Raw genomic sequence first — 15307 nt, 5'->3', positions numbered from 1 at the left:
TTCAATCGTATTTAATGAGCGCTTACCGAGTACAGAACACTGTACTAAGCACTTGGGAAGTACAAGTTGGCAACATAAAGAGATGGTCCCTACCCAACAGCGGGCTCACAGTCTAGAAGGGGGAGACAGACAACTAAGCAAAACATATTAACAAAATAAAATAAATAGAATATCAATCAATCAATCAAATGTATTTATTGAATGCTTACTGTGTGCAGAGCACTGTACTAAGCGCTTGGGAAGTACAAGTTGTCAACATATAGAGACAGTCCCTACCTAACAGTGGGCTCACAGTCTAGAAGGGGGAGACAGACAACTGAACAAAACATATTAACAAAGTAAAATAAATAGAATATCAATCAATCGTATTTATTGAGCGCTTACTGTGTGCAGAGCACTGTACTCAATCAATCAATCAATTGTATTTATTGAACGCTTACTGTGTGCAGAGCACTGTACTAAGCGCTTGGGAAGTACAAGTTGGCAACATATAGAGACATTCCCTACCCAACAGTGGGCTCACAGTCTAGAAGGGGGAGACAGAGAACAAAACCAAACATATTAACAAAATGAAATAAATATAATATCAATCAATCAATCATATTTATTGAGTGCTTACTGTGTGCAGAGCACTGTACTAAGCGCTTGGGAAGTACAAGTTGGCAACATATAGAGACAGTCCCTACCCAACAGCAGGCTCACAGTCTAGAAGGGGGAGACAGAGAACAAAACCAAACATATTAACAAAATACAATAATAGAACAGATATGTACAAGTAAAATAGTAAATAGTTCTTGCCACTGCTGCTTCTCATGCAGTGCACAGGGAGGGACAATTCCCTTGCTTCTGGTCATCCCCGTGGCCACATTTGCACCCCATCTGGTTTTGAAACAAAAGCTCCCTCCTGGATTTTGATTTTATTTCATCATCAATTGTATTTATTGAGCGCTTACTGTGTGCAGAGCACTGTACTAAGCGCTTGGGAAGTACAAGTTGGCAACATATAGAGATAGTCCCTACCCAATTTTGTATATTGCACATTTGTACTTGATCCTCATGCCGGTTTAATGCCTTAGTGTTTCATTGCTCCGGCTATTCTGAGACTACACAACTATAGTCATAGATTGTGACCCTCTTGCAAGTCAGGGTTCATGTCTACTTCCTAACTGTATCTTCTTTCCCAGCGTTTAGTACACAGTACTCATGTGTTCCCCTCTCAGAGTCGCATCTGGAGAGTTTCCAGGTCTCTACCAGTCTCGACTATGGGAGGGAGAGTCAAGTAGAGGCCTAACCCATTCCATTTCTAGCTTGGCCAGTGGCTAGCAAGTGGAAGGCCATCGGCTACAAGTCAAAACTCACTTGCGTTGGGCAGCAGCGGCGCCGGAGAGAGTCGAGGGCGGAGACTCAAGCCTACTGTGTGGACGGAGGCCGTGGTAAACCACTACCTTATTTTTACCAAGAAAACTCTCTGGATCCACTACCAGACGATTGCAGATGGAGGTGGGGGGTTCTGGGAGAGATAATAATAATGTTGGTATTTGTTAAGCGCTTACTATGTGCAAAGCACTGTTCTAAGCACTGGGGGGAACACAAGGAGATGAGAGTGTCCCATGTGGGGCTCACAGTCTAATCCCCATTTTACAGATGAGGGAACTGAGGCACAGAGAAGTGAGGTGACTTGCCCAAGGTCCCACAGCAGACATGTGGGGGAGGGGGGATTCAAACCCATGACCTCTGACTCCCAAGCCCGCGCTCTTTCCACTGAGCCACGCTGCTTCCATTGTGTGATGTGAGATGTGTCCATTGTGAGATGTGTCCATTGACATCACTGTGGGTCGGAGACGACTCGACACTTAATAAATACTATTAGTACTACGACTACTACTATGGGGAAGCAGCGTGGCTCAGTGGAAAAGAGCATGGGCTTTGGAGTCAGAGGCTGTGGGTTCAATCAATCAATCGTATTCAATCAGTCGTATTTATTGAGCGCTTACTGTGTGCAGAGCACTGTACTAAGCACTTGGGAAGTACAAGTTGGCAACAGATAGAGACAGTCCCTGCCCAACAGAGGGCTCACAGTCTAGAAGGGGGAGACAGAGAACAAAACCAAAAGTATTAACAAAATAAAATAAATAGGATAGATATGTACAAGTAAAATAGAGTAATAAATCTGTACAAACATATATCCATATATACAGGTGCTGTGGGGAAGGGAAGGAGGTAAGACGGGGGGGATGGAAAGGGAGATGATGGGGAGAGGAAGGTTCAAATCCCAGCTCTGCCAATTGTCAGCTGTGTGACTCTGGGCAAGTCACTTCACTTCTCTGGGCCTCAGTTTCCTCATCTGTAAAATGGGGATTAAGACTGTGAGCCCCCCGTGGGACAACCTCATCCCTTCAAGGCCCTACTGAGAGCTCACCTCCTCCAGGAGGCCTTCCCAGATTGAGCCCCCTCCTTCCTCTCCCCCTCTTTCCCCTCTCCATCCCCCACACCTTACCTCCTTACCCTCCCCACAGCACCTGTATAGATGTATATATGTTTGTACAGATTTATTACTCCATTTATTTTACTTGTACATATCTATTCTATTTATTTTACTTTGTTAATATGTTTGGTTTTGTTGTCTGTCTCCCCCTTCTAGACTGTGAGCCCACTGTTGGGTAGGGACCATCTCTATATGTTGCCAACTTGTACTTCCTAAGTGCTTAGTACAGTGCTCTGCACACAGTAAGTGCTCATTAAATACAATTGATTATAACCTCCCCAGTGCTTAGAACAGTGCTTTGCACATAGTAAGCACTTAATAAATGCCATCATCATTATTATTATTATTACTGGTACTTCTGCTGCCATTGCTAAACAAGTAGGCGAGCCACCTGCCTGCCCCATTGGCAGACTGAGGGAGGGACATTGTCCTGGAAAATAAGTTGGTTTTGTTTTGTTTTGGTTTTTTATTAATATGTTTTGTTTTGTTGTCTGTCTCCCCCTTCTAGACTGTGAGCCCGCTGTTGGGTAGGGACCGTCTCTATATGTTGCCAACTTGTACTTCCCAAGCACTTAGCACAGTGCTCTGCACACAGTAAGCACTCAATAAATACAATTGAATGAATGAGTGAATGAATGGAAAATATGTTGGTTTTGTTTTGTTTTTTTGTCTGTCTCCCCCTTCTAGACTGTGAGCCCGCTGTTGGGTAGGGGCCGTCTCTATATGTTGCCAACTTGTACTTCCCAAGCACTTAGCACAGTGCTCTGCACACAGTAAGCACTCAATAAATACAATTGAATGAATGAGTGAATGACTGGAAAATATGTTGGTTTTGTTTTGTTTTGTTGTCTGTCTCCCCCTTCTAGACTGTGAATCTGTTGTTGGGTAGGGACCGTCTCTATATGTTGCCAACTTGGACTTCCCAAGCACTAAGTACAGTGCTCTGCACAGAGTAAGTGCTCAATAAATACGATTGAATGAATAAATGAGTGAATGTGGGAATGAATCAGAGAGATTAGGAGAGAAAGAGTGGAACTACAACAATGGTGGTATTTGCTAAGCGCTTACTACATGCTAGGCACTGTCCCACTAGGGGCTCATGATCTTAGTCCCCATTTTACAGATGAAGTAGCTGAGATACAGAGAAGATAAATGACCCACTCAAGGTCACGCAGCAGATAAGTGGGAAGAGCTGGGATTACAACCCAGGTCCTTCTGTCTTCCAGGCTCATGCTCTATCCACTGGACTACGCTGCTTCTCTGTAATATAATAATGGCATTTATTAAGTGCTTACTATGTGCAAAGCACTGTTCTAAGTGCTGGGGAGGTTACAAGGTGACGAGGTCGTCCCACGGGGGGCTCACAGTCTTCACCCCCCATTTTAAAGATGAGGGAACTGAGGCCCAGAGAAGTGAAGTGACTTGCCCAGAGTCACACAGCTGACGAGTGGCGGAGCCGGGATTTGAACCCACGACCTCCGACTCCAAAGCCCGGGCTCTTTCCACTGAGCCACACTGTAATAAGAAGGTGAGGGAAGGGAGATGGAACTTTAATAAATGCCAAAGTGCATTTGGAATGACTGTAGATGTGCTTGTGTGTGTGTGTGTGTGCGTCTAAGAGCAAACAAATGGATGGGAACGTGAAGTGTCCAGGATGTGGATTCATGAGAGAAAGAGAGCAACTCATTGTCGGGGTGGGAATGTGCCTGATTGGGAGGAAATGCGAGAAGCAGCAAGGCCTAGTGGATAGACTGCGGGCCTGGGATTCAGAAGGTCATAGGCTCTCCGCGTGGCTCAGTGGAAAGAGCCCGGGCTGTGGACTCAAAGGTCATGGGTTCAAATCCCGGCTCCACCAATTGTCAGCTGTGTGACTTTGGGCAAGTTGCTTCACTTCTCTGGGCCTCAGTTCCCTCAACTGTAAAATGGGGATGAAGACTGTGTGCCCCCGGGGGACAAACTGATCACCTCGTAACCTCCCCAGTGCTTAGAACAGTGCTTTGCACATAGTAAGCGCTTAATAAATGCCATCATTATTATTATTATTATTCTCATCTCGGCTCTGCCACTTGTCTGCTGTGTGACCTTGGTCAAGTCACTTCACTTCTTTGTGCCTTGGTTACCTCGTCTTTCCCCCCTCTTTCCTCTCCCCCTCCTCCCCCTCCCCCTCCCCCCCGCCTTACCTTCTTCCCCTCCCCACAGCACCTGTATATATGTTTGTACAGATTTATTACTCTATTTATTTTACTTGTACATATTTATTCTATTTATTTTATTTTGTTAATATGTTTTGTTTTATTGTCTGTCTCCCCCTTCTAGACTGTGAGCCCGCTGTTGGGTAGAGGCCATCTTTATATGTTGCCAACTTGTACCTCCCAAGTGCTTAGTACAGTGCTCTGCACACAGTAAGCGCTCAATAAATACGATTGAATGAATGAATGAATGAATAGTACAGTGTTTTGCATCATCATCAGCAATCGTATTTATTGAGAGCTTACTGTGTGCAGAGCACTGTATATGATTGAATGAACGGATGAATAATATGGGGATTGAGACTGTCAGCCCCAGGTGGGACAAGGGACTGTGTCCAAACCGATTTGCTTGTATCCACCCCAGTGCTTAGTACAGTGCCTGGCACACAGTAAGCACTCAACAATTACCATAATTATTAATTATCATTATTTTTGTGGCTACAGTGAGTGTGTGGGAGAGCCCAGAGCTCTGGATACTGAAACGTGGGTATGGGGTTGAAGCCAGCAGTAGGTTGCATCTGAAAGGCAGAACAGGATTTGGCAACTTGGACACCAGAATGGTTGTGAAGTTAAAAAGATTGTCAAATTTCCCCCTGTAGTGTGGGATGGGGAGGGGTGGAGGGGGGCTGAGGTCAAAGGATGCCCAAGCACTCTTTCAGGCCCCAGGACAAAGGAGCAGTGTGGCCAAGTGGAAAGTGCCTGGGCCTGGGGTTGGAGGATGTAAATTCTAATCCTAGCTGGACAATTTACCTGCTGTGTGAGTTTGGGCCAGTCATTTCACTTCTCTGTGCCTCAGTTCCCTCATCTGCCCAATGGGGATTTAATACCTGTGCTCCCTGCTACTTAGAATGTGACCTGTATGTGGTACCTGACTATCTTCTATCTATCCCAGCCCATAGTACAGTGTTTGGCACATAATAAGCACTTAATCCCACTATTATTACTATTATTACTACTGTTAAGACAGTCTCCCCTGTGGGCCCTGTCAGGGCCTGGAAATAGGAATGGTCTCAGGGAAGAAATCAGCTCAAGTCTCTCCCCTTGCAAAATCAATCAATCCTTTGTATTTATTGAGCACTTACTGTGCGTAGAACACTGTACTAAGAGAAGCAGCGTGGCTCAGTGGAAAGAGCCAGGGCTTTGGAGTCAGAGGTCATGGGTTCAAATCCTAGCTCCACCAATTGTCAGCTGTGTGACTTTGGGCAAGTCACCTAACTTCTCTGGGCCTCAGTTCCCTCATCTGTAAAATGAGGATGAAGACTGTGAGCCCCCCATGGGACAACCTGATCACCTCGTAACCTCCCCAGCGCTTAGAACAGTGCTTTGCTCATAGTAAGCGCTTAATAAATGTCATTATTATTATTATTATTATTACTAAGTGCTTCTGCAAAGTCGGCAGAAGGGTTCCCTGCCCATAATAAGCAAAAAGTCAGAGAGTTGAACTGGGGTCTGCCCTTGGTGGTGGAGGTTCCACTAGACTGCAAACTCCTTGAAGGCAGGGATTGCATCTACCACCTTTATTGTATTGTGCTCTCCCAAGCACTTAGCACAGTGTTCTGCGCACAGTAAGCCCTCTACCAATATGATTGATTGATTGATTGTAAGCACCTGCACATTTCCTTTACTTTCTACTTTTAGGACTCTTTACCTCACCCATCTCCCAGAAAGCATATTAACAGTTGGGAGAACAGAGATCAAATTGGGATCTCCCAAATAACCATCTCCAGCTGAGTTGGCTTCTGTCCAACTTGTACTTCCCAAGCGCTTAGTACAGTGCTCTGCACAGAGTAAGCGCTCAGTAAATACGACTGAATGAATGAATGAATGAATGAATGACCAACTGGAACAGACTCTACTGGGTTTCATGACCCTGGAGAACAAAATAATGTAACCGACCGGCTTTCCTCTTCCCCTTCAATCCCACCCTCCCGAGAATCAATCAATCATATTTATTGAGCGCTTACTGTGTGCAGAGCACTGTACTAAGCGCTTGGGAAGTACAAGTTGGCAACATATAGAGACAGTCCCTACCCAACAGTGGGAATGGCTAAGGTGCTTTTAGAAAAGCAGTCTGGAACGCCCATTATTTTATGCTAACTTCTTCTTTTATTACATAAAACTAATACGCTCAATTTGTCATTTTTTAATAACTCTTCGTAAATTAATTTAGCTCCTACTAAAGGCTAGGGGGTGCGTCTTCCTCTGGAAGCTATGTGTCTACTGCTCTACTCTAATTTGCCGGGATTTTTGCCTTCCTGAAATGAAATTATTGGGTCTAATAACAAGAAGGCTAATGGAATTACACATCGTCCCCGATTGAGGTTGACTGCCTCTCAGATTCACATGTCGGCTCCCCTCCGCAGACACAAATACACGCTGAACCTCCCACGGTGGCTGAGGAGACCTCTGTCCGGTTGCACATTCTCCGATGCACATCTGGAAGCCTCGTACCAAAAAGGCAGAGCAGCGCATCACGATGGACCTTTCTCTGAGAACGGTAGTAGCAGTAATATTTATTAAGCACTTACTGTGTGCAGAGCACTGTGTTAAACACTGGGAGGGAGTACACCGGTGCGCCCTGCACACAGTAAGTGCTCAATAAATACGATTGAATGAATGAATGAAGAGAATCAGCGTGGCTCAGTGGAAAAGGCAAGGGCTTTGGAGTCAGAGGTCGTGGGTTCAAATCCCGGCTCCACCACGTGCCAGCTGTGTGACTTTGGGCAATTCACTTCAGTTCTCTGGGCCTCAGTTCCCTCATCTGTAAAATGGGCATGAAGACTGTGTGCCCCCCGTGGGACAACCTGATCACCTTGCAACCACCCCAGCGCTTAGAACAGTGCTTTGCACATAGTAAGCACTTAATAAATGCCACTATTTATTATTATTATTATTAATGAATGAATTAGGCATCATCCCTGTCCCCCCTGGGGGGCTCATACTCGTCAGGATAGGACTAGACATCAGAAGGGAATTGGTTGGGAAAAGAATAGAGGGGCTTGTAAAGTTCCAGGAGCCAAATGCCTAGATGGACACTTCTTATACCAATAATAATAGTAACGATGAATAATGATGGTATTCGTTAAGCGCTTATTATATGCCAAGCACTATGCAAAGTTGTGGGGTAGATAAAAGGTATAATTAAGTCAAGCCCTCTCAAGGTCACACTTGGAGAGTGTCTCTATATGTTGCCAACTTGTACTTCCCAAGTGCTTAGTACAGTGCTCTGCACACAGTAAGCGCTCAATAAATACGATTGAATGAATGAATGAATGAATGAGTTTCCAGTCCTCTACCAGTCACGACTACAGGAGGGAGAGTCAAGCAGAGGCCTGTCCATTCCATTCCTAGCTCGGGCAGTGGCTAGTGAGTGGAAGGCCATCTGCTACAAGTCAAAACTCCCCTGTGCCGGGCAGCATTCATTCAATCAATCAATCAATCGTATTTATTGAGCGCTTACTGTGTGCAGAGCACTGTACTAAGCGCTTGGGAAGTACAAGTTGGCAGCAGCGGCACCCCAGGGGAGAGTTGAGGGCAGAGGCTCGTTTACTGTGCAGAAGGAGGCGATGGTAAACTACTTCTGTATTTTTTAGCAAGAAAACTCTATGGATCCACTACCAGATTGATTGCAGATGGAAGCGGGGCGTTCTGGGAGAGATGTGTCTATGGCGTCGCTATGGGTAGGACACGACTCAACAGCATAAGACAGCAACAATTAAGTTAAACACAGCATCTGTGCCACCTGGGACTCACAGACCAAGTAGGAGTGAGAATGGGTATTGAAGCAGCGTGGCTTAGTGGAAAGAGCACAGGTTTGGGAGTCGGAGGACGTGGGTTCTAATCCTGGCTCTGCCACTTGTCTCCTGTGTGACCTTGGGCATGTCACTTCACTTCTCTGTGCCCTAGTGACCTCATCTGTAAAAAATTGAGGATTAAGACTGCGAGCCCCACGTGGGACAACCTGATTACCTCATTCATTCATTCAATCGAGCACTTCCTGTGTGCTCTGCACTGTACTGTACTAACTGCTTGGGAAGTACAAGTTGGCAACATACCCCAGCATTTAGAACAGTATGTGGCACGTAGTAAGCGCTTAACAAATGCCATCATTATCATCATTATTATTATTATTTTACAGGTGAAGCATCTGAAGCACTTGGCAACTCAAGCGACTCTCCCAAGGTGACACAGCTGGTGATCGTTTCCCCACCCAGAATGTTGGTCTATTTAAGGTTTTTATGTTTTGCTAGCACATAAGAAGGATCCAAGATGTGCCTTCTAAAACGGGCCAACCTTGTTAGACCCAAACCAACAGTGAAGCGTGCAAAGTCATAGGATCAGACTATCCGAGGCAGGAAGAGACGGAGACAGCTCTCTGTGGGAGTACTTCCTCTGAGTCTCTCTCTCTTTCTCTTCCTTCTCTCTTTCTTCTCCCTCTGTCTCCTCTATCTTCTCTCTCTCTCCTCTCTTCTTTCCGTCTCTCTCTTTCTCTTCAGGTTTGCCCATCAAAGTTGAAGTTTTGCCAGCCAGGGTTGGCGACACCCAGGCATAGTGCCCTCTTGTCTAGCTGAGCCAACCCAAACTGACCCGGAGGAGACCGGGCACCTCAGAGAAATGGAAGGGGAAATTCAGAGCTTCCCCTCCGGTGCCAGCCTGGATTTACGCTGACCTTAGCTCCTGAGGATGGGGTAGATCAACAGCTCCCTGAGGAAAGGGATCACGTTTATCAACTCTATTGCACTCCTCCAAGAGCTTAATACACTGTTCTGAACAGAGTAAGTGCTCAGTAAATGCCACTGAATGATAGATTGGGAGGAGAACAGGTGGGGAGAAACCGATTAAATATCATCTATATTCATTCATTCAATCGTATTTATAGAGCGCTTACTGTGTGCAGAGCACTGTACTAAGCGCTTGGGAAGTACAAGTTGGCAACATGTAGAGACGGTCCCTACCCAACAGTGGGCTCACAGTCTAGAAGAAAGTGAACACAAGGTGCAGATGCATTTAATAAGTGGGACAGTGAGGCAGGGTGGGAGTTGGGTGGGCTTCAAATGGGGGAATGAATGCCAACTCTCCCACTCGTTAACTAACCTGTGCACTATCCCACTCCTCCCTCGTTCTCTCGTTCAAACTCCCCCACTTATTTTCTCTCATCCACGTGCTCTTTTGTGCTTCCTAGCTCTCTGTTTCTGTCTCTCTCTGTGTCTCTCCCCATTGTCAGGTCAGGTACTCTCCCCCATATCTTGGTTCCCCACTGTTTCTTGCTACTCGAATGCTTAGTTTGTCTACATGGTCAGGTTGTTCCTGACTGAGACTAGGGGAAGGTGGGATGTGGGATTTTTTTATGGCATTTGTTAATAATAATAATAATAATAATAGCATTTATTAAGTGCTTACTATGTGCAAAGCACTGTTCTAAGCGCTGGGGAGGTTACAAGGTGATCAGGTTATCAATCAATCAATCAATCGTATTTATTGAGCGCTTACTGTGTGCAGAGCACTGTACTAAGCGCTTGGGAAGTACAAGTTGGCAACATATAGGTGCCCACAGGGGGCTCACAGTCTTAATCCCCATTTTACAGATGAGGTAACTGAGACACAAAGAAGTTAAGTGACCTGCCCAAAGTCACACAGCTGACAATTGGTGGAACCAGGATTTGAACCCATGACCTCGGACTCCAAAGTCCGTGCTCTTTCCACTGAGCCACGCTGCTTTAAGCGCTTACTATGTGCCAAGCTCTCTACTAAGCCCTGGGGTAGATAAAAGCTAAACACTTTGGACACAGTCTCTGTCCCACATGGGGCTCCCAGTCTTAACTCTCTGTCCCACGTGGGGCTCACAGTCTTAATCCTCATTTTACACATTAGGTAACTGAGGCACAGAGAAGTGAAGTGACTTGCCCGAAGTCCCACAGCAGACAAGTGAAAGAAGCTAGGATTAGAAGCCAGTTCCTCTGACTCCTGGGCTCATGTTCTGATTTGACTTTGAGACACCCCCCCCCCCCCCACTCCCTCTGAACCTTTCTTCTAGTTCAGCTGTCTCGGGACTGCATTGGGATGCCACATCTAGATGGAGGGAGAATTTCAGGACCTGTTGGCGTTCTCTTCACCCTACCCCCAGGCTCTTTTTCCATGAGGCAGGGCAGGGCGGAGAGCCTCAGCAGGAAGCAGCATGGTCCAGTGGATGGAACTGGGAATCAGGAGACTTGGGTTCTAATCCCAGCTCTGCCGCCTGCCTGTTGTGTGACCCTGGGGAAGTCACTTCACATTTCTGTGCTTCACTTCCCTCATTCATAAAATGGGGATTAAAGACCTGTTCTCTTTCCCCCTTAGACTGTGAGTCACGTGAGGGGACCGGGACGATGTCTAATCTAATTGTGTCATATCGACCCCAGCACTTGGTAAGTAATTAAGTGCTTAACTAATATTATTGTTATCATTATTATCAGGGTGAGCCAGTTCCACCTGACTTGATAAGCATCAGAGCACCATGTCTTTCTGTCCCTGGGGGCTGACACCTGTTTCTAATCAGGGCAAACCTTTTCCAACTCACCAATCTCCTCCTTCCCCTGGACAGTAGAAACGCTCTTAAATGCTGAAAAGTAATAAGAAGGGCAGCATACATTCAAGAGTCAACAGGTTCCTGCTATCAAATCATATTTGCAAAACCAATCGGCCCACAGTCATTTTCAGCAGCCTATGAAATTTTCACCTCATTCCTGCCACAATCAATTTTTCTCTGCAGAAGATGGGGCCACCCCCAGGGCTGCCCCTAATTCTCACTCTCCCTCCATCTCCATCTCACCCTTACAACAAAGAGGCCTGTGAATGCTTCTGTGGATACACTTATCAGCCAATAATATTACAGGGCAGGTTTCACTAACACCCACGCAACCAGTCTTGTGAGGGCAAATTGAATTAGAGGTAACTATTTCTACTGGCCCACCACCTAAGCATTTTTCTAGTCCTCTGTGCCTCAAGGATTGTTCATTTACAAGGTCGTGATCTATTAAAAGTCTCAGAACCTAAGAGGTGATGGAAAGGAGATGCAAAATTCCAACTCTCTATTCAGGTCATCAATAAGGGACGTGGAAACCAGGTGACACAAACATCTTGGCCAGATTAGAACCCTGCACGGGGAACTCCTTCTCTTTGATGAAATGAAATAAAGGCGGGTGGCCAAAAAGAAAGTCCGTAGTTCTACCCACAACATGTCCTCTAAAGAAAGCAAGGCAGAAAAATCTCCTTCTTTCCCCACAGCTCCCTCAACTCCATTTGCCTTTGACCTGTGAAAAGCTTGCCATGCTTTTTTGGCTGGCAGGATATCTTACAGAGAGGTAACTCATGCAGGTGCAGAGAAACAATTGATAAGCCATTTTCTGATTCAGAAGGTACAGAAATGCGTCGGAAAACACATTAGAGAAGCAACATGGCCTAGTGGAAAGAGCACGGGCCAAGGAGTTGGAGAATCTGGATTCTAATCCCGACTCTGTCAGTTGCCTGCTGGGTGACTTTGGGTAACTCACTTAACTTCTCTGTGCCTCGGTTGTCTCCTCTGCAAAATGGGGATTAAATACCTGCTCTTCCTTTTAACAGGAGAAGCAGCCTGGTGACTTGTGCTCTAGTGGCTAGAGCATGGGCCTGAGTCAGAAGGTCATGGGTTCTAATCCTGACTCCGGTACTTGACTGCTTGGGCAACCTCGGGCAAATCACTTCACTTTTCATTCATTCATTCAATTGTATTTATTGAGCGCTTACTATGTGCAGAACACTGTACTAAGCACTTGGGAAGTACAAGTCGGCAACATATGGAGACAGTCCCTACCCAACAACGGGCTCACAGTCTAGAAGGGGGAGACAGACAACAAAACAAACCATGTAGACAGGTGTCAAGACCGTCAGAATAAATAGAATTACAGCTCTATGCACATCATTAACAAAATAAATACAGTAGTAAATATGGACAAGTAAAATAAATAGAGTAATAAATCTGCACAAATGTATACAAGTGCTGTGGGGAGGGGAAGGGAATAGGGTTGGGGCGATGAGGAGGAGGAGAGGAAAAAGGGGGCTCAGTGTGGGAAAACCTCCTGGAGGAGGTGACCTCTCAATAGGGCTTTGAGAGGAAGCGAGCTAGCTTGGCGTTGTGTGGAGGGAGGGCACTCACTTCTCTATGCCTAAGTTACCTCATCCGTAAAAGCGAGGTTGAGACTGTGAGTACAGGGACCATGTCCAACCTGATTTACTTTATATCCACCCCAGCACTTAGTACAGTGCCTGATACATAGCAAGCTCTTAATAAATATCACTTATTATTATTATTAAACTGTAAGATCAAAATGGGACAGGGACTGTATCTACTCCAGTGCTTAGAACAGTGTTTGGCACATAGTACACGCTTAATTAATGCCATAATAAAAAAAGGAAACGGTCCATTGCAGGAGAGTGCTTTGCTTGGCTGTCTTCCCTCGGCTGCTATGAATCGTTATTTCTGTGGGCTGAGAGCTCTTTCCATATGAACCACCCAACCATATGAGGAACCCCATGCTTTTTTCTCAGGAAAGGAATTGGGAAGCCATAAGCTCGGGAACCACTGAATCAAATCAGAACGGCAACACAGGCATTTGGAACGGGAAAAGTCATTCAAGATAACATTTCCCAGTGGTTGTGACCTCCCTTTCCTTCTGGAGTGAGACTTTCTTCCTGAAGTAAATGCAGAGAACCTGGCAGAAGATGAGGCCCTCGGGCCATTTGCCACTCCATGCCTCATTGGCGAGATGGTGAGCCTGAGGTGCCAAACTCCTCCCAGAATTAGCACTAACCCCAGTTCTCTCCTTCCAATACTGTGCACAATGTAAGTGCTTAGTAAATGCACTTACCCTGCTAAGACTTGTCCCTGCTGCCTTTATCCATTTAGGGTATATCTATGAGTCTTCCAATAGCATCTCTCCGCTTGATTGATTCTGATAATAACAGTAATAATAATAATCGTGGTATCTGTTAAGTGTTTGCTATGGGCTGAGCACTGTACTAAGTGCCAGGGTAGATACAAGCTCATCAGGTCCCACATGGGGCTCACGGTCTAAGTAGAAGAGAGAACAGATATTGAATATCCATTGTCAGCTGTGTGTTTTGGGGCAAATCACTTCACTTCTCTGTGCCTTAGTTACCTCATCTGTAAAGTGAGCCCTCCATGGGACAACCTGATCACCTTTTTTCAACGCTTAGAACAGTGCTTGGCACATAGTAAGTGCTTAACAAATGCCACCATTATTATCATTATTATTATTAATATTTTGAAGATGAGGGAGGTATGAGGTAACTTGCCCAAGGTCACATAGCAGGTAAGTAGAGGAGTCGGAAATAGAACACAGGTTCTCTGACACTCAGGCCTATGCTCTTTCCACTAGCCCATGCTGCTTCTGTGATTCTGCCCTTCCAGGCCAATTTCTTAAACTGTTCAGGTTGAGGGAAGAGAGAAACCTATTGGATCCCTACCTCTCACCACCTCCCTTTCTCTTTAGTCCTCCCTCCCCTTTTTCCTTCCTCTTCCCTTCTTCCCTTTCTTCCAACAATTAAAGCCATTCCCGAAGCCAGCGTTGGCTCTGAACAGGCTAGAAGAGAGCTGGCATCTCAGTCCCCTTTACAGACCAAAACGGGCAGCATTTTCTTGTTTATAAATATTAGGTTTGCCCCGGCATTGCTCAGTACTACAAAACAAATTGGAAGGAGAGAGGAAAAGAATTTGCCAGTTGCCAGTTACCATGTGCACTTTTGGCACAAATATTGAATAAAGCTATTTGTTACACAATGAAGTGGAAGGGTGATTTATCACATGGCAAGAACGATCACCCTAAAAGGGCCGGAACAAATTTCTGTTGGATTTCCAACCGGGTATCGGGATGCACTCTTCCGAACCTGAGTTTAATTAAGAGCACAGGTCCCAGGGGAGAATAATTCTTGGACATCGCAGGATCTCCCCGAAACATTCTGACACGGCTTTAAAACTTCTTTAACCTGACATCTGCCACGGGGCAGTCTCTGCAGATTACAGGAATGAGGAGTTCCCCCTGGAATCTAAACACACCACATACACATCCCGCACCCTTTCACGGCAGAAATAGCGGAGATGGTTTCAGAGCCCTATTCATTCTGCCACACTGCTGTCTGAAAGCAAAGCCGTTGAAGAGGAGGAGAGGACGCGTGGAAAAGGAGGAGGGGGAAGCCCTACTTTCCCGACTGCTGCCTTTCCTTCAAGATGCCTTTCTAGCAAATACACAGTAGTCAGGGAAGACGGGAAAGGAAACAGCCTTACCATTGCTGTGAAAAAGGACTAGATCCCCAACACATGGCATCGTCCTTCAAGTATTTCTCCTCATCATTTCGGTGGGGGCCGGCACCGGAGGAAGTCGAGGTGAAACTTCTTACCCGCAATTGGGAGCCACGGCGTCCCTCCTTTAGCCGCTGGAAATTCTGACCGGTCTTTCTTCGGAGAGGCTGCAGGGAAGGGGCTCTTCTCAGTCTTTCCTGCCCCCTCCCTTGCCCCAGCTCTCCCCCACTAGAGGAATAG

General features: G+C 46.0%; 1 protein-coding gene and 1 non-coding gene across 3 annotated transcripts in view; one reads left to right on the top strand and one right to left on the bottom strand.

Moving 5' to 3' along the window:
- HTR4 (5-hydroxytryptamine receptor 4) overlaps positions 1-15307 on the bottom strand; it is a 384896-nt gene extending 369589 nt beyond the window's left edge. For both annotated transcript variants that reach the window (XM_038772232.1, XM_038772233.1), the window contains exon 1: positions 15053-15307. The gene's annotated coding sequence lies outside the window, so the exon portion shown is untranslated. The remainder of the gene's footprint in view (positions 1-15052) is intronic.
- Positions 1211-1349, top strand: LOC119920586. Its single transcript, XR_005448319.1, has one exon. It is a non-coding gene; the product is annotated as a small nucleolar RNA SNORA7 (small nucleolar RNA).

Source organism: Tachyglossus aculeatus, chromosome X1, assembly GCF_015852505.1.
Source record: "Tachyglossus aculeatus isolate mTacAcu1 chromosome X1, mTacAcu1.pri, whole genome shotgun sequence".
Classification (NCBI taxonomy): domain Eukaryota; kingdom Metazoa; phylum Chordata; class Mammalia; order Monotremata; family Tachyglossidae; genus Tachyglossus; species Tachyglossus aculeatus.
Note: the sequence above shows the minus strand (reverse complement) of the source record. Positions and strands in the feature narration are given on the sequence as shown.